This window comes from Mirounga leonina, unplaced genomic scaffold (genome assembly GCF_011800145.1).
Source record: "Mirounga leonina isolate KUSES-001 unplaced genomic scaffold, KU_Mleo_1.0 Mir_101664, whole genome shotgun sequence".
In the NCBI taxonomy this organism is placed as follows: domain Eukaryota; kingdom Metazoa; phylum Chordata; class Mammalia; order Carnivora; family Phocidae; genus Mirounga; species Mirounga leonina.
Genome location: NW_023270175.1, coordinates 10,510,951 through 10,530,949, shown reverse-complemented (window position 1 = coordinate 10,530,949; position 19,999 = coordinate 10,510,951). Strand labels below are relative to the sequence as shown.

Here is a 19,999-nt window from a genome sequence, read left to right as displayed (position 1 = left end):
CTCTGTGCCTCCTTCCACTGTGCTCTCTCTAAAATAACTAAATCTTTAAAAAAAAAGAAAATGGGCAAAAGATAATGAACAAACGTTTCACTAAAGAGGATATACAGATGGCAAATAACACATGAAAAGATGTTCAGCATCACTAGCCATCAGGAAAATGCAAATCAAAACCACCATGAGATATTACTACACATATATCAGAGTGACTAAAATAAAAAATAGTGACAACACCAAATGCTGGTGAGGATGTCAAGAAACTGGATATCTTCTCCCTAGAAGCAGACTCCCCACTGAGCAGGGAGCCCGATGTGGGGCTCGATCCCACGACCCCGAGATCATGACCTGAGCCGAAGGCAGACACTTAACCGACTGAGTCAGCCAGGTGCCCCCATTTTGCTAATATTTTGTTGAGGACTTTTGTGTCCATGTTCATGAGGGATACTGGTCTGTAGTTTGCTTTTTTTTTTTTTTTGTACTGTCTTTGTCTGGTTCTAATACCCATCTGGGACCCTGATGATATAAATGTTGGATCTCTTGTTTTTTCCCACAGGTCTCTGAGGCTCTATTATTTTACCAGTCTATTTTCTCTCTGTTGTTCAGACTGAGTATATGCTATAGATATGTCCTCAAGTTCACTGATTCTATCCTCTGTCATCTCACTATACTATGGGCCCAGCAAGTTTTTTTTTTTTTAATTTCTGTTATTATATTTTTTCAGTTTTATCATTTCCCCATTTAGTTCTTTTTTATAACTTGTCTCTCTCTGCTGAGATTTTCCATTTTTTCCATTTGTTTCAAGAGACTTTGCAATTGTTTATTGAAGCATTTTTGTGATGGCTGCTTTAAAATCCTTGTCAGATAATTTTATATTTTGATTCATCTCGCTATTGATGTCAGTTGACTGTCTTTCCTTATTCAAGCGGTGATTTTCTAGTTCTTCGTATGGGAGGTGATTTTTCATTGTATTTTGGCTATTATATCAGAAGACTATTTAAATCTTTTATTTTAGTGGGCGGTCACTCTAGGTTTAGCACACAGGTCCTGGCCTACTTTGTAGGCTGTGATTTCAATGATAATTTATTTCTCAGAGCCTCTGCCATGCTATTTTGGTCTGCTTGTTAATGTGCTGACGGGGGCCCCCACTGGTCCACGCTGGTGCCGCCTAAGGGAGCTGAAGGTGCTCCATCAGGCTAGGTTGCCTGAGGCCTAGAGGTGGAAGAAGTGAGTCTGGAGTCTGTGGAAACAACTAATCTTCCCTGGTTTTGCTTGCTCTGGTGGAACCTCCCTTGCCCATGCTGTATAGCATCCTGGTATCTCTCATAGGGAGAGGGCACTCTCAGGACCACGGGCCCAAACAGGCTTCCTGGGCCAGAGTATTTGCTGTGGCCGGATTTGCCCTTGATGATGGCCCGGCTGCACCGTATCTTGTGGTAAGGGAAAGGAGTCTGGCCTGGTGCCAGACTGGCCAGCAGCCCCGGCTGCTGAGTGTCAGAGGGGCTCCCTGCTAGATTCCCTTTGCTGGAGTTGCCAGGCCCACTGATGTTGTCAGCAGGACTCCCTTTCAAACCCGAGGAAGAAGCTGCCTACCTGAGCCACCTCCTGTTGCTAGGCTGGGGGCTAGGAAATGCTGGGCCTGGTTCAGCTTCTTCTGTTGGGCAGGAAGTCATAAGGTGCCTTGCTACTAGGATGCTCCTCCAGTCCTGGGGTCCCTAACCATTCTGCCTTCCTCTTTACACCTTTTGGAATTCTTCTTCGGTTGCCTCTTGAATTATTTCTAGGATTTATAGTTATACTTAGTGGGGAGGAGCAAGGAGAAATGAGTCTATGCCGTCTTGTCCGGACTGAAAATAGAAGACCAATTTTGCACTGGTTTCTGCTGTTGCTGCTCCTAGCAATGACTCAGGCTTTCATCTGCCTCCCTTTTCTGGGAAAAGAAGCTCAGGTGGCTTTGCCTTGGTTAATATAGAAAGCTCTCAGGTTGTTGTGTTTTTTTGGTGTGTGTGTGTGTGTGTATGTGTGCGCGTGCGCGCACGCACGAAAGAGAGAGACAGAGGGAGACAGGGAGACAGACGGAGACAGAGACAGAGAGGAGAGAGGCTGGTATCGAGAGCAGCCCTAAAATGGAGTCTGTGTTAGAGTGGGGCAAACACTCCGACAGGACATGGAGTTAGCTGTGGATCTGTCTTGCCTCTAAGATACTCCAATGCTACTATATTCACAGGATCGTATTTTGAGGAGTCAGAACCACCAAAATTTGGTATTTCCAGATGGGACGGTGGCAGAAAATAAGATTTTAAAACACTCTCCTCCCTTTGTGTAAAAGCTCAGGACATCAGTGTGTGGCATACTTTGTGCAGCCCTGGTCCTCAAGGAAAACAAGATGCCACTGGAGACCACTGCCCATTATGGTAGGCTGAAAATCATGACCCCCCCCCCAAAAAAAAAAACGTCCAATGTCCTAGTCCTCGGGAACGGTGAATAGGTTACCTTACATAGTAAAAGGGACTTTGCAGGTGTGATTACGTTAAGGATACTGAGATGGGGAGATGGTCCTGGATTATCCAGGTGGGTCTGATCAAATGCCAGAGTTCATATAAGAGAGAGGCAGGAGGGTGAGAGTCCGAGAAGGCAGTGTGACTCTGAAAGCAGAGGTCAGAGAGTGTGAGAGAGATCTGAAGATACTCTGCACTGGCTCTGAAGACGGAGGAGGGGGGCATGAGCCAAGGCATGTAGGCCAGCAACAACAGGAGACTAGCACGCTGACAGAGGACAGGTGACCCGATCAGGGGTGGGAGGTCAGGGGGTATTGCGGGCTAGGATGAATGTAGCTGCTGCTAAAAGCAGGAGACTCTCCTGTCTGGGAAGGTGAAACCCAAGAGGAGATTGGCTCAGAGACGAGACCACTGCTGTCCAATAGGACCATCTGTGATAATGGAAACATTCGATATCTGCTCTCTCCAGGAGGGTAGCCCCTCACCACCCACGACTACTGAGAACTTGAAATGTGGCCACTACTTCTGAGGCACTGAATTTGTAATTTGATTTACTCATTTAATTTCTATTTGAGTTGTAAAAGCCACATGGAGCTAGTGGTTGCTGTATTAAACAGGGCAGGTCCCTACCATTAAAAAGAGTGTGGCTAGGGGCGCCTGGCTGGCTCAGTCATTAAGCGTCTGCCTTTGGCTCAGGTCATGATCCCAGGGTCCTGGGATCGAGCCCCGCATCGGGCTCCCTGCTCCGCGGGAAGCCTGCTTCTCCCTCTCCCACTCCCCCTGCTTGTGTTCCCTCTCTCGCTGTGTCTCTCTCTGTCAAATAAATCAATAAAATCTTAAAAAAAAAATGTGGGTAAGATGAACACAAACTTATTCATTGACATTCTTCAATGCTGGAAAACTCGCCCACCCAAAATAGCTTGTATCAAATTAAAGAGGCACCAACCCTTCTCTGGAGATCAGATTCCTCATAACCTCTACCATAATGTAACCACAAATCTAAAAGAGAAAAAACCCCATCTAAATAGCAGGTAAAATTGCTATCATGAAACCCAGAAACTTCATAGGAGATGCATGAGGTCAGTCCCTGGTCAAAAACCTGTGTATTAGAAGAACCTAGACTAACGCTGATCGCAGTCTCTGACACCAAAACGAGTAAAGCTGGAAGCTGAAGCAGATGGAATTTCAAAAGCACAGAAATCTGGGACCCATTTAATGGAGAAAGACATATTCCTACATGCCTCAGAGGTCCAGGGCAAAAGCAGACGGTCAGAATGGCCACTCTGAGTCCCAAAACAAGGTCCTATTATGTTCTGAATCATCTGAAAAGACAAGGCAGTGAACAATGCAATCTTAGAAAGGAAGGAAGCAGGGAGGAAGGAAGGGAGGGAGGAAGGAAGGGAGGGAGGGAGGAAGGAAGGAGGGAAGAAGGAAGGAAGAAAGGAAAGAAGGAGGGAAGAAACGAACTCAACAGAGGAAATGGGTAAGTGCAAAACAAGACAAAAAACTAGCTCTCTGCTCTCCTGCAAAACCTGCTTTTAGGGTCTGGCACTACGCTGTAGTCAACACTGCAGTTCCTCGTCACTGTCACTTACCAGGACCGATATGTGCCAGGGTTGGTAACTCACTTCAAGTACCCTCTCACCATAAACCAGCAACACCGTTCTTCACCTCATCCTCCTGCCTTAGCTGCCTCACAACTTCCAAATCCGGATCGATGCGGTCATCCAGCACGGCCATTCCCACCTCCAGGCTGCTGCGCCCTGGGGGAGGACAGAACACAGTGATATAGACAGGAGCGTCTCGAAAAGAGTGGTCTCTGAAATATTACGCAGCAGTTCAGTGCACGAGAGATCGATACGTGCCAATATGGAAAAACATTCAAGGCACGTTACCTAGAAAAGTAAGTGATATCACACCCCTAGCGTGGCTATCATCAGAAGGGTAGACACTGACAAGCGTTTGTGACGATGCGGAGCAGCTGGGACCTTCGGAGACTACTGGTGGGGGTGTAGAATGACTGGAGGTTACAGTGACTTCGGAAGACAGTCCAGCAGTTCTTCAAAATGTCAACCATAGATTATCACATGGCCTGGCAATTCCACTCCTAGGTAGACACTCAAGGGACATGGAAATGTGTGTCCATACAGACACTTGTCATCGAGTGTCCGTAACGATGTTATTCACAATAGCCAAAAGTAGGAAACAACCCAGTGTCCACCAACTGATAAATGGCTAAACCCAGTGTGGTCTATACATACAATAGAATATTACTTGGCAATAAAAAGAAAGGACATTCTGGTTTATGCTACCACATAAAGGACCCTTGAAAACGTGGTGCTCAGTGAAAGAAGCCGGTCACAAAAGACCACAGAGGATATGCTCCCGTTTATATGAAAGCCCAGAAGAGGCAAATCTGTAGAAACAGAAAGGAGATCAGTGGTCGCTTCGGATTGGGGGGAGGGGGCAGGTGATAAGGGAGTGATCCTTCTAAAGGAAACAGGGTTTCTTCCGGAGGCGATGAAAACGTTCTAAAAATGAACTATGGCAGTGGTTGCACAGATCTGTGAATATACTACAAAACCACTGAATTGTACACTTTAAATGTGTGAATTGTATGGTATGTGAATTGTAGCTCAATAAAGCTGTTATTTTTTTTAAGAAAGCAAGTGAAAGAATAATGCATGTACTATGAGCTCATTTATATAAAAACCAAAAAAACTACATATGCATGTAATATAAACATTTGTGAATGTATGTAAATACATAGAAGATGATTTGGAAGGATACCCACCCATCTGTTAGAATTGGTTACTTCTGGAGAGGGAAGCGGGGCTGGCTTCTGTAACATCACACTTCCCTGTTCCTCCTCCTACCACTCTGGTTGTTTCTTCAAGTCACTTTTGTAGGCATTCCTTCCTCTGCCCACCCCCTTTAGAATCTCCTTTTACTCTTCAGGCTCTCCTTGAAGTGATGCTAAGACCATAACCTTTCCCGTGGCCTCAGCAACCTCCACCCTGGCTGGAGGATGGCTCACTCATTCCGCAAATATTCACCGAGCACCTGCCAGGTACTGGGCTAGGACCTTTGATTCCTTCCTCCCCCTCCTCTCCCATCCCTCATCCCACGAATTCCACCAGTCTGATCCCTGATTAACATGCCCATCTCTCGCTCCTCCTTCTCTCCTTGGCCTTGGCCTCCCATGTAATCCCAGCCACTGCTGTCTCTCCTGGATCAAAGCAACAGTCTCCTCCCTGGTCTCCCAGCTTGTAAAGGCCATTCTCCACACAACAGCCAGAGCCAACTTTTAAAAATGGAAATCATGCCATATCCGTCTCCCTGCTTCAAAACCCTCCAAGAGCTTTTAGTTGCACTGTGTATATATCTAAGCTCTTTACTTTGACCTAATAAGATAGAGCCATTGCCTAAATCTCTAATCTTAGCCCATCTTGTTATCCCCATTTGCTAGGCTCCTATAATTTCTCCCCTCTTGAGGGTCTTTGCACCTGCCTACAATGTTCTCCCATCATCCACGTCTCAGCTCCAATGTCAGCTCCTCAGAGAGGCCTTCCCTGGTCATCCCGACTAAGTAGGCCCTGACCTTGGTCAGTGTCTCATCACGTCACCCTGTTTTATTATCTCCCTTACTATCATCTGAAATCATGTTTCATTTATCAGTTTGTTTATTACACGTCTTCCCCACCCCTCAAATACAAACTCCATGGGCGTGGTGCCTCTCGGTTCCTTGCTCCTACTGAATCTCTAGCATTCGGCACAGTACCTAGCAGGTGCTTGATGGATATTTGCAGAATGAATGAGTCAGGGAACGGATGCTTGAAGCCATAGGAAATGTATGGTCTTAGCATCACTTCAAGGAGAGCCTGAAGAGTAAAAGGAGATTCTAAAGGGGTGGGCAGAGGAAGGGATGCCTACAAAAGTGACCTGAAGAAACAACCAGAGCATGTGACCCTTAGGTTTTGGGGCTTGAGCAACTAGGTAGATGGTGGGTACCATTCACTACGACTGGAAGACTGAGGGAGGAGTGAGTGGGGGTGGGGATGGATTTAAGAATAGGGGTTTGCACATATTAAATTTGAGATGTGTGTTAGTCATCCAGCTGGAGATCCTAAGTAGCTGGCTGTATATAGAAGTCTAGACATTAGTCAGGTGGTCAGGGCTAGAGATGGAAGTTTGAAAACAAATTCATCAGCCTAAAGATGGCATGGAAAACAATGGGAATCACCTCGGAAGAAAGTGGAGAAAGAGAAATAAGAGGGCCTGACACAGAGTTCTAAGGTCTTCCGCATTTGTACCCCTAATCCTAACCTCTTTCTTCCCTGAGTTCCAGAACCACTACCAGACTGTCTTCATAAACCCAATGTGTCCCGAAATGACCACATAGACGTCTGCTCTCCAAAAGTGGTCCTCCTTCCGTATCCTCTATCCCTTCTTCATCAGTGGATCGGACCTCTTAACATCTCCAGTGCCATTCCCCACCTTTCCGTCCCTGCAATAGGTCCATCAGTCCCTCGATCTCATCATCTCATGCCTGGAATACCACAATCGTCTCTTAGCTGGTAACTCTGCCGCCAGTCTTGCCCCTCACTGCTGCCACCGGGGTCCCTTTAAAGTGCCCCGATCGTGGTACCAGCATATAGTAATCACATCAGCCAATATTTATCAAGTGCTCATCAGTGCCAAGTAAGTCCGTAAGTGCTTTACATGTATTGATTCTTCACAACAACCTGAAAGATTGGTACTATTATTATGCTCCACTGACAAATAAGGAAATAGAGACAGAGAGGGTTGAGTAACTTGCCCAAGGTCACACAGCTAGTAAGTAGTGGATACAAGCCCAGAGTCTGTGCTTGTAAGCACTAGTCTCTCAGTATAGATTCAGTAAATAAATGCCTGTTCAATGGATGGGAAATGGGGCCTGTGGGGCCTGTGATTTTTTTCATGTTACTACTCTGACCTTGACTATTTCACCCTTTCTTTCATTTTCAAATCTCATTTCATGCAAAGCTCAGACACAATAAAGTTCCAAAATCAAATAACGGATCTTTTGCCGGGGCGCTCAAGGGAGTCAGTCGGGGCACAGGCCATTATCCTCATGCCTCGAGGCACTGGCAAGGTAGGGCTGATTTCTCGGTGTCCGGTGACTAGGGCCAAGGCACAGGAAAATAAGATGTCATAAGGTAAACGTCATGACACCTTGACACAAGGCGTCGCCCCCGCAACCATTTCCGGGGAGCTCCGTGGATGCCAGGCACCTGGTGACAAGGTCCACATGCACTCAGTGCCTCCGGTAGCCCTCTGCGCGGTCAGCGCGGCTCTGCTCTCCATCTCCCAGGTGGGACAACGGGCTCACAGAGGGGACGTAACTTGTCCCAGGCTGCAGAGGTAGTCAGCGGCCAACCAACCGGGACGAATGCCAGGGGCGGCCGTGAACCGCCGTGGCAGCCGGCTTCCGGTCGCCTGGGGTCCCCCTACTGCCCACCCCGTCATCGGAGCTGCAACCGCCCCCCCCCCCCGCTGGATAGCCACCAGCCACGTGCGGCTCGGGACACTTAAATTCATTCAAAGAAAATTAAATTAAAAATCCAGTGCCTCGGGCACCCTAGTCACATTTCAAGCGCTGGGAAGCCGCAGGTGGCTGCTGCCACCCCGTGACAGAGCGGCGACAAAGCCCATTTCCCGCCTGACGGGGCGTTTTCTAGGACAGCGCGCTCTCTCTGATGCGGCCGAAGCCTTCTCTCCGCTCTGCCAGTTGGGCTCCTCTCACTTCAGGGTCCTGGGGCAACTCGGAGACATACGCTAAGGTAATAACTCTCACGATTGCCCCCCCACCCCGTCCCCATCGTTCACCTCCTTGGCAATGTCACCCTTTCCATCCGCTGCCTGCAGTTCGTCCTCAGCCCCATCCCGTCGGCCCCCTCCTCTCTCTGGTTCTGGGAATGCGGAGCTCCGGTGGTGGTTCACTCTCATGCTGCCTCCCACCCGGATGATTGGGGGGGGGCGGGAGGGACAGCCCCTTTGGGGCCACAAGGCTGGAAGGTCCCCGAGAAGCAGAGACCCTGGCCACACCCCGCCTCACCACCTGCTGCCGGCTCCGCTCTCCTGAGGGAGGCCTCGCCCTAAGCCGGGCCCAGCTGGGGGCCACTAGGACTCCGATAGGATTTTGGAGCTGGTAAAAAAGACCCAGAACCTTTTTTTAAAATCCCAAGTTACCCGATGTAAATGAAAAGTGATAGGATGCTAGAAGGCAGGCAGGTTATTATCTGCCCTGCACACAGGGATGAGGGGGGAAGAAAGGAGACAAAGTACCCCCAGGGATAGTGGAGCTAACCAAGATACACTCACTCACCCGTGGTCATGGAGGATGGATGTGGCGGGTTATTAAAGCCAGCCGATAATCCAAAAGGCACTCAAATACATGATGTGACCCATCCACACCCTTCCTCGGAACCCCGGCAGATTTATGCCTCTAATTAACTTTTCTCAGCTTGACATTAAAACGAGTATATATTTTCCAAGCTGAATCCGGCCAACGGCTAGAGGAGGTGGGCAAGAGCGTGCGGACTGGGAAGGGTAAAGAGTCTACAATGATCGAGTCACCATAGAAAATCTCCGTGTGGGTATTTGAGAGTCACCTGTACACACTGTCCAAAGAGGGGTTCTGTCAAGGTGACTAAAGAGTTGAGCCCCCCAAGACTTTTCCTGGAGGCCCACACCAAAGGTATACTAAAGAGTCAAGCCTGGGGTCTCCAGCTGAATGTCTCTCAGTCCATAATGAGTCCAGGCACATGGTATAAGGTGGCCAAAATCAGAGACACCCCCCCCCCCCGGTGATTTCCAGAAGATTCTGAGGCAGAAGCAACTTCGATGCAGTTTGTGCCACTTAACAATGAGCTGTGGCAGGGAAAGGCAGGCTGGGCAGGCTCTGCCCCCTCCCTGTCCCTGGGATGTGTGGGGCACGCCATCTCTGAGAACACAGCTGTATAATGGGGACAGTAAGCAACACTCAGGGTTCTGATGCAGTCATGCTCCAAGTGCTTAGGGCAGAGTGATAATGGAGCATGGGAAGGACCAGGGGGCAGAAGACAGAATCCATGTTCCTGAAAGCAAGAGTACTCGCTGGAGACATGTATTGGTTTCTGTCTTCCCTCTGAAGGGGAGAAAGTAGGTCAACACACTCAAAGAACTGTGACCAGGAACAGTGGGTCTGAGAGGGAGTCATTCGCTGAGCCCCTGCCAAGATGAAGCAGTGAGAGACACGCCTTTCATTTTAGGCCATTTGGCTGAGGTCACTTGGCTTCGGGAAAAACTCAGGCTGTTGAGCCCCTGGTGTGTATTCCCTGCAGGCCCTGGGACCTGGGTGCAGGGGGAGGCTCGCATTTTGAAACCAACATCTAAATGCTTGGCAGGCGTGAGCTGGCAAGCACAGGAATGTTTATGAGCAAACTGTGTGCCTACTTTGGCGCTCAGACAAGGTGGACAAGGCTCAGGGCAGCTTGGCTAAATATAGACAGCACAGGGGGGCCTAAGAAGCAGGAGAGCGAGGTTTCATTTCCAGGTCTCGCAGTTAACCTTGGGGCAAACTCCCCGAGTGTCTTTCTTCCATATACTGATTTGTTCTTAGGAAGGCAGGTTCTTGAATAAGCCTTTCCCGGGCCTGGAGAAGGGTTCATGCTGGGTCTACTGTGTTTTCTTGCCTTGTCTTCCCTCAGAAGATCCAAGTCTGGGGAAGAGATTGGTTGAGACCCGGTGGAAGGGGATGCAGCTGATACAGGACGAAGTCACGGTGACCCACTGGGAGCCGCAAGTCCTCCTGGACTAACCAAGGTTGTTCCTACCCAGAGCCAGAAGGAGGCTACCTGACCCCTGGCATGAAGGCTGAGGTGGCAGCGAAGGATACAGAAGCGCCCAATCAGAGCTCCTGCTGCCTAACGCACAGCTCTCAGGCAAGCAGTGTGAAATGCAAGAATTTAGGGAAGGCAGTTTTAGCAGAAAATTCAGAAAGCAGGGCGCCTGGGTGGCTCTGTCGGTGCAGTGTTGGCTCAGATCGTGATCACGGGGTCCTGGGATCGAGCCCCACGTTGGGCTCCCTGCTCCGAGAGGAGCCTGCTTCTCCCTCTCCCACTCGCCCTGCTTGTGTTCCCTCTCTCGCTGTCTCTCTCTCTCTCAAATAAATAAATAAAATCTAAAAAAAAAAAAAAAGAACATTCAGAAAGCAGACAGTTCCTGCCCTTTGTCACTGTCCACATGCCCTTCCTGTCCTCAGCCAGATTCCACTTGTACAGAAGCAAGGAACCCAGACCAAGGCAGCTGCTTGCCAGTCTGTAGTTAGGTGGCAGTCAGTGTTCTGAGGAAAAACCTGGACTAGTCAGGGAGCCCGAGAAGCCGAGCCCAAGGAAACAATTTAGTATTTCCTGCCTCAAGACTCTTGGCCCTACTCCCATTCCTGGACACTTCCACTAGAAGTCAGAGAGCGTTTCCCTGTGTGGCAGGAATATCTGGCAGGAGCTCCTCTTGTTTCCTGGTTGCAATATTGATAAGTGCGCCTTTTATAAAATTTCGACCATAAAGGAAAATATAAAGTAGAAAATAAGAATCACTCTACTCCCACCACCTAAATATTAGTACTGTTAACAGCCTTTCTGAAAATGCCAGTATCCAGGCCTGGATTCAGGCCCTGGCCCTGTTGCTTGGGTAAGTTACAGAACCTTTCTGAACCTCAGTTTTCTCATCTGCAAAATGAGATACTACTCACTAAATAAAATGAGATACTACTAGACTAAATAAATTACTCTACCCAAGTGTTGCAAGGATGAGAGAATTCAGGTAAAGAGGTTTAAGAGTCCCCAGCAAATAGTAAGTGATCAATAAATGTTGGCCACCAGCATCATCATCATCACCATTCTATGTGTCTATGTTCCAAAGCATCATCTTGATGGCTGCATACTATTTCACTTGGGGATGTTACTACTTCCCCACTGGTCAACATTCCTCCTGCTTCCAAGACGTCGCTATTACAAAGCTGCTGTAAGAACATCCTTGCACGTTTATTTTCTTGAACATCTCCGATCATTTCCTCAACATAAAATTCCTAGAACTCCGTTCACAGGGTAAAAAACAAGTGTGAATATTTTTAAGGCCCTTGTTCTGGACCACAAAATGGCTTACTAGAAAAATCGTACTCATTTACATGGCTACCAGCAGGGCACGTAAGTACCCGTCTCTTCATATTTTCGCCAACACTAAATAATAACATCTTTTTAAGTCTTTGCCAATTTGATAGGGGGAAAAATGGTGTTTTGTTTTCATTCGTATGATTTTGATTATAAGAAATGATATATGTTTTATGCTCTCTGTTAAACTTATATAAGAACTCACTTGTTCCCAGAGACAAAAATCCATAACAAAGTCTTAAGAGATGCTAAAATGAAAACACACAGGGACATCTACACAAAAATAATTCACATTTGAGTAGTTGATATGCTCATTTTTTAACCATTTTTAGTTGCAAACTATAACATATAGAAAACCATAGATCTTGATAAGGGTATTATAAAGTAAATACCTTTTTATAATCATCTACATCAAGAAATAGAACTTCACTAGCTGCTTCAGAAGCCTGATGCATATAGCCCAATCCTAAAATTAACCACTAGGCTGATTTTTATGGTAATCTCTTCCTTGCTTTTGTTTATAGTTTTATATCACCCAAATTACCACTTTTAATGCTGCAGTTTAGTTTTGCATTTTTAAAATATTTTAAAAGTCTCGGGGTGCCTGGGTGGCTCAGTCATTAAGCGTCTGCCTTCGGCTCAGGTCATGATCCCAGGGTCCTGGGATCGAGCCCCGCATCAGGCTCCCCGCTCAGATGGGAGTCTGCTTTTCCCTCTCCCACTCCCCTTGCTTGTGTTCCCTCTCTCACTGTGTCTCTCTCTGTCAAATAAATAAATAAAACCTTTTTAAAAAATAATAAAATAAAATATTTTAAAAGTCTCTTTCATGCTGCAGTTTAGTTTTGCCTTTTTAAAATAATTTAAGTCTCTTTGAATTTAGTAACTGATACACTGGTAATAAAAATTACACTGGACTATAATAGCATAAAACTTAAAGAAGCAGATGCTCGTTTTTTTTAATGGTGCTTTACAAACACATAAAACATAAACAATTTTCCCCAGGCATATGACTAAATAAATTACTCCGCCTCAAACTTGGCATGTCACTTTGATACAGTTATGTGTATTGGTTCGGTTTTGAAGCAATGCCTCCCATGTCCGTATAATTTTAACATTTTTCATTCAAGCTTCAATGTCGGTTACGAGTCAGGATTTTGATTTTCTTTTTTTTTTTAAGATTTTATTTATTTGATAGAGAGGGAGAGAGAGAGAGCACAAGCAGGGGGAGCGGCAGGCAGAGGGAGCGGGAGAAGCAGGCTCCCCGCTGAGCAGAGAGCCCGATGTGGGTCTCAATCCCAGGACGCTGGGGGGTCATGACCTGAGCCAAAGGCAGATGCTTAACCGTCTGAGCCACCCAGGCGCCCCAGGATTCTGATTTTCAACCTTTTTTTTTTTTTTCTCAACCGATTAGATAGAATAGATTCTTAGTTGCAAACTACAGAATCCACTCTGACTAGTTTAAGCAGAACAGAAATTTATTAAACAATATCAGACCATCCACAGGATCTCTCGAGACCCACACGGCCAGGCTCTGAAGAAGCCAGAGGCCCGGGGCAAGCATAGTTGGGGCTGCTCCTCTGGCAAAGACCTCAGCTCCCACGATCTTTGTCTTCCATTTGGAATTTCCAGGCTGCCGGCACCTCCCCTCAAACAGCCCCTCGAAGCCAGTCAAAGAGAACGCTGGGCTGGGTAGACGTCAGCTGTGTGATACTGCCCATCGGTTGCTAGTGTCTCCTGCCCAGGACGCTGACCTGTCCTATGTTGGATGCCAGAAAGCATAGAAGTTTTCTGTAGATTTCGCTTTTTCCTACTCAACTCTTCAGTAGAATGTAAACCTTTAAGGGCAGAGACCAGTTCGTAATCACATGCTGATTACTGATTAATTACCTACTGCGCTCATCAACAAATATTCCTGAATCCCTACTCTGAATTTGGCATGGTGCCGGGGGCTAGAGCTACTACTGTGGGCAAGACAAAAAAAAAAAAAAAAAGGAGGGTCTTCTCTCATGAGCTTCCATTCTAGGCAGTGTTGCATGACAACAAATACATAAATCAATAATCATGATTTCAGATGAGGGGAGGGGCAAGGCTGCCTTAGATAGGGTGGTCAGAGAAGGTCTCCGTGAGGGAATGACAGTGGAAGTAAAACGTAAAGCATGTGAGGGGCACCTGGGTGGCACTCTTGGTTTCAGCTCAGGTCATGATCTCAGGGTCATGAGATAGAGCCCCACATCGGGGCTCCATGCTCAGCGTGGAGTCTGCTTGCGACTCTCTCCCCCTCTGCCCCTTTCTTTTGGAGGTTGCCCTGGGAATAGGGAAAGATTATTTAGAGAAGCGTAAGTGCTGGGGGTTTTGACTTAAATAAATAAATAAATAAATCTTAAAAAAAAAAAAAACGTAAAGCGTTTGAAGGGTTAGGGGAAGAACAGTCCTGGAAGAAGGCAGATCACGTGAGGAGGAAACCGATCCACTCACTGGTGTGAGGCTAGAGCACGATGAGTGAGCAGCGGACTACAAGGTTTGAATTTTAATCCAAGCCTGTTGAGAAGCCATCAGAGGTTGTGAATAGCAGTGACATACCTGGTATTACACTCTGAAGGATCACTCTGGGTGGTGAGTGGGGAACAGGCCATCAGGGAGACAAACAGAAACACTTAGAAGGCGAGTAATCCAGATGAAAGCTGATGGTGCTCTAGACGAGGGTGGCTGAGAGAATGAGAGGTAGTTACATCTGGGATGTGCCTCAGAGTTAGAGCCATTGGGAATCCCTGACTGGCTGTGGGAGGTAAGCAGAAAAGAGTCAAGGATCACAGCCTGACTCCAGCGCTTGAGCAACAGCGCGAACGATGCTGACAGTTCCTGAGACGGAGAAGAGCAGGCTAAGGGATTCGAGTGCAGATTCTGACGGGTGGGGGTGCCAACGCTTATGGGACCGGACATGGCAGGTAGATGGTGAAATATACGCGAGTCTTGAGCTCAGAGGGGAGCTCAGGTCTGGCGTGACTCTGTGCCAAGAGGATCTTCTGAGAGGATATGGGAAATGGAGAAGACACAGCTTAGAAGAGAACATTAATGCAGAAGGTCTTGTTTATCACTCCTTGCATGTCCCCAGGGGAGCCTCGAATCATAAGTGACCCTGGACCCACCCCTGGGAGCATGGCCCTCAGAAGGTTCTCTATGTCTCTGACTGATGATGTTGTTTTGTATGCCCAGAGCAATGGCGCAAGTTGTATGAGGACCTCTCAGAATTGTCTAACAAGATCCATGATGTACCTGGTTTCGATGCTGGAATCCTGAGCTGTGTTGCATAGAAGCCTCAGACCCTGAGGCTTGAGCAGGCTCTCCTGGGCAGAGACATGTCACAGGTGTCCCTGTAGTTTGCTGCTAGTTGCTGCTGGGTCGCCCTCGATGGGGAAGAACCTAAAAGCCCGGGCCTGGCTGAGGCCTACATTTTCCAGCCGCCTATCTCTGAATCCTTCGCTGTGAAAACCTGAGCTGCGGATAAAACCTGCTGTTGTGGCTTGTGAGTCCTTCTAGTGACTCGCCCAACTTGGAGCGGTTGTGGGACCCTCGAAACACAGCCAGCGCCCTCAGAGGGCTTAAGTTTCAGCCAGAGAGGAGAAAGGAACGAGAGTGAAGCAAACAGGATGATAGAGCTCGGTCCGCCTGAGGATAGGGACTAAGCCTTTCTTCATCTGTGTATGCCCCCAAAGAGGGCTGGGTAAGTGGGAGTCCTCAGGAAAAGTGTGCTGAACTTAGCGGAAGAGGTGGGACTTGCTGGATGGGCAGGATTTCGCATAAGCTAAGAGGAGAAGGAGGGCATGCCAATTGGAGAAAACAACTTGATGGAGACCCAAAAGCAAGAACAGGTAGGGTTTGTTTGAAGAAAGCTGTCCTCTTAGTCTCCCTACTCCATAATGCCTGGCTCAGTTGCCCAGCAGTGGGCACTGAATACAGTCGGTCACTTGCTGGGTATCCGTGTCCAAGCCTGCTGCCTCACCCTCCGCAGGCACTCCCCTGCTTTTTCTGGGCACGGCTGAGTACGAGAGGTGATGGTACGGCATATTCCTTCTGTGCCCCCCCATCACTTGCTAGAGAGCAAACTGAGGCTGAGTGGTCGAGCGGCCAATCTCACTGCGTCACGGACGGGGAGCTGGGCTCCTCTCCCTGTGACTCCGTGATTGAAATTCCAGATGGGACTACACTAACTATTCATCCTGAATTCCAGACGGCAGTTCCAAAGTCAAAACCCCCAGCACTTACGCTTCTCTAAACAATCTTTCCCTATTCCCAGGGCAGCCTCCAAAAGAAATCGGTTAACAACGACTTCACCCAAAGCGAGGCTCCCGTGAAGGGGAACATGGGTACCAAGGGAAAAAAGAGAAGACACTCTCGGGGATGGACCAAGAGGTTTCTGTCTGTCTGAAAAGGAAAGAGGATGGAAGGTTTCGTGCTTAGAGCTTAGGCGTCCTCTCCGAGAAGCATCGCCCCCACCCGCTCAGGCAGATGGCTATGAGATCTAAGATCACACAGCGGTCCCCGGCTGATGCGGGACCACAGCATGGTCGGCCTGAGTCCCTGCGCAGTGCTCGACCCCATTTTAGTGCCCTGCTTAGTAGTTCTACCGCCCAAAGAATCATCCCCCCCTCCCCTCCGATGGTGGGTGCAGTGCAGTTCCCAATTAGCCACCAGCCCTCGCTGGAGCACGTTAAGGGCCAGAACAGGGAAAGCGGGAAGGGCGGCAAAAGGCCGAGCCAAGGCATTACAATTCCAAGGGCCAAGTGAGACCTGCTTCCGACAGCTCTATGGGCTCAGCAGCCTCGCTGTTTCTTTCTTTGCTCTGAGCCAAGTCAAGCATACTCTGTGTCACGGGATGGATGGGGGCTCGGGGAGAACAGCGAGCCAAACAGACCTTCCTGCTGGCACAAGGGTGAGGCCAGACTCTTAAATGACCAGCACAAGGCGGGGGGCGGGGAGGGGGGTGGTGATTGCCCTTGCACGTGACAGCCGCCCGCAAGCCCCGGCCCAACCAGCGTCGCCTCCCGGCCAAGGCCTGCCGGTTCACGGGGCAGCGGGGCAGAAAGCCCGGAGGCCACGCGAGCGCGACCAGCGGCCTCTGTGCCTTGCCCCGCTCTCCACCTCAGAGCCGGTGATGAATAGGCTGGGCTGGTTCCCGCCACAAGGGGGCTGGCAGGCAGCGACTTCTTTAAGGACTGAAGTCACTTCCTGTCGGGGACCCCAGGCCCTTGGCTGCGCTCCCACACAGCTCAGGCTTCCTGGGAGGGTCCCAGGCCGGAGCCTGGGCCAATCGCAGAAATGTGGGAAAGTAACTCCGGGCAGTTGAGGGAGGCTGCCCAGGAGGTCTGAAAGGGGACACCTCTGTGCGGACCAAATCAGAGAATGAATGACTCCCGCCCCCTTGGGCATTCATTCTGCCTCAGTGCCTGAATCTCTCTCACAAAATGCGTGTTAGTTTCAGTCCCTCTCGGGACTTCCAGATCCTTACTCTAAAAAAAAAGGCATTATAATGTCATGACAGTAAATACCTCATAATTCTGGTTGAGGCGAGGTAGGGCAGAGTTAGAAGTAACTGGATTTGTGCAGATAAAGGAATCTTATCCTTTAAACTCCCCAAATTTTTAAACAGTATTTTTGATGACATGAAATATATACGTATATATTACATGATTCCCAGATTTCTTAACTCACTCAAATCTTTTTTTTCCCAGCTAACTCAGGGTAATCAGAAGCAACATCTTGTATTGTGCTATACTATTTTGTTTTTCTGTCCCTTTTCAGGATATCGGGCCTTCAGTGGGCACGTCCCTTGTCAGTTTGTCTGAGCTTCTCCCCACCCCACCCCCATCCCCCACTCCAACATCTCTTCCTGTTGCTTTCTAATCTGTACAGCGGCGAGGAAACCAGATTACAGAACTGTTTAGAGCTAGTTGCAATTATAAACAAGGCACTAGAAAAGGCCTAGGGAATAAAGTGTGTGGCTTTAGTGCTATCTCTGTGTGTTTGAGGGAGTTTATAGCTCTTTTCTCCTTCCAGAATTGGGGCAAATTACCAGAGAAGAGAAGGTGCCAGAAGCCTGGCCTAGGGTTAAGTGTTGTGCTACTGAATATCTGCCTGGGATCAGGCCAGGCCTCAAAATTCCCTGTCCCCACACCAACTCCCTGGCTCGGACAGCTCTGAGTGACAGAAAATTGGGAAGAATAGCTAAGAATAAACATGAGGCCATGCCAGATTCTTCTTTCAGGAAATCAAGTGCTGACAAAGCAGGGGCAACACTGGCTTGGGAGATCTGCTCTAACTTCCAACACAGGAGCATCTCTGCATTGTTCCCAGAAACGTGAAGCGCTGAGGAAATGAAAAAGGTGACTTCTCGAGCTTAGACAGATCCTTAGGGAAACCCAATGGCATTTAAAAAAAAAATGCACTGATCAATTGTTTAAGTGCACAATACCCTATTGTTAACTCTTGGCACTATGCCCTACAGCAGATATCTGGCACTTACTCATCTTGTATAACTGTAACTTTATGCCCATGGAGCGACACCCCCCATCCCTGTGCCCCCCCATCTCCTGACAACCACCACCCTACTGTCTGCTTCTATATCTTTGACTATTTTAGACACCTCGAATATAAGGAATGGTGCAGCATTTGTCTAGTGACCAGCTTATTTCACTTAGGATAATGTCTTCTAGGTCCATTCGTAACTCACCAAATTATATATATTTATTATCTCCAGGTTTTTTTGTATACCAATTATACCTCAATGGAGCTAGGGGGGAAATGATAAATAAGCCATGGGTTCTACCTTCAAGAAAAAAAAAAAGGTACTTATCAGAAGGAAGCCAAACAAGGTGATTTTTGAAGTTTCCTAACTGTAGCAATACTTGAGATCTTTCCTAAAAGTCTTGGGAGAAAAGCGACACATGCAACTTACAAGGCGATAGCAATAGCCATCGTGTGTTCCATATTTTCACAATTCAGAAACCACTTTCATAGCCATTGCTTCATTTGACAAGCTGCAGAGAAGGCCATTCTGCCTCCCATCCTCAGCCACCCCTTACTTGAAGAACCAACACTTGAAAATGTTCGTTATTGACAGCGAAATCCCCACTGTGTCCACATTCTCTGTAGGGAAGGATTACCACCAGGTATTGCTGAGAGAGCTAGGCCAGGCCCCAAAGGCCCAGCTATGCACAGGATAAAAAAGGAGGATGGCCTAGATGCTGGGGTCCCTGCCCTCTGGGGACTCCTAACCCCAGAGTTCTGCCTCTGCCAGGCCATTAACCCCCACATATTGCAGAGAAGGCTCCCTCAGCCTGTCCAGTATCATTGTTAGCCCAAGCTGGAAGTAATAAGGCAGAGCCCACAGGTTATCATTTTGTTATTTTGGGCTGGACATCCACCAACCAGCAGGATGATGATAGTGGAAAATGTTATTGATCATCTCTGAACCTTGATTTGACATTTGTAAAACAGGAAAGGTAAAACTCGTCCTCACCTAGTTTCCAGATATTTGGAGAAGACAAATGAAGTATCACAGTGGAATATTTTCATTTTTAAGGTGAATTTCTTTGAAGTCCTTGGAGTGATCACATAAGTCTGAGAGATTCTAACTGGCATTAAAGTTAAACATCCTCCACCACTTCGAAGTTTTACTAGAAATCATATGTAACATCTCCAACCAGAGATACGGAAAAGGGGAAAAAGCTTAGGATTTGATGTTGGGGGTGAGGAGGGACCTTAAGGAGGACAGTGGCGATCATAGCAGAGATATGAAATAGGAAGAGGAAGACGTGAAAGTGTCAAATTGAAGAATCAAAATTGTGTTACGGCAAAAGAAAAGGGAAATGTAAACAGCAACCCTCAAACGATGTTTTCACAACTAGATTTATTTTTTTAAAGATTTTTACTTATTTATTGAGAGAGATAGTGATAGAGAGAGCACATGAGAGGGGGAGAGTCAGAGCGAGAAGCAGACTCCCCGCTGAGCAGGGAGCCCGATGCAGGACTCGATCCCGGGACTCCAGGATCATGACCTGAGCTGAAGGCAGTCGCTTAACCAACTGAGCCACCCAGGTGCCCAAAAACTAGATTTAAAGATTACGTAAAGGAGGGGCATGGGTGGCTCAATCAGTTAAGTGGCTGCCTTCGGCTCAGGTCATGGTCCCAGGGTCCTGGGATCGAGCCCCGCATGGGGCTCTCTGCTCAGCGAGAAGCCTGCTTCTCCCTCTCCCTCTGCCCTTGCTTGTGTTCCCTCTCTCGCTGTCTCTCTCTCTCTGTCAAATAAATAAATAAAAT

General features: G+C 47.9%; 1 long non-coding RNA gene across 1 annotated transcript in view; it reads right to left on the bottom strand.

Annotated features, from left to right (window-relative positions):
* Positions 1 to 3,940: 3,940 nt before the first annotated feature.
* LOC118011429 overlaps positions 3,941 to 19,999 on the bottom strand; it is a 36,586-nt gene continuing 20,527 nt past the window's right edge. Inside the window, exon 5 of the long non-coding RNA XR_004679465.1 lies at positions 3,941 to 4,255. This is a non-coding gene — a long non-coding RNA (uncharacterized LOC118011429). The remainder of the gene's footprint in view (positions 4,256 to 19,999) is intronic.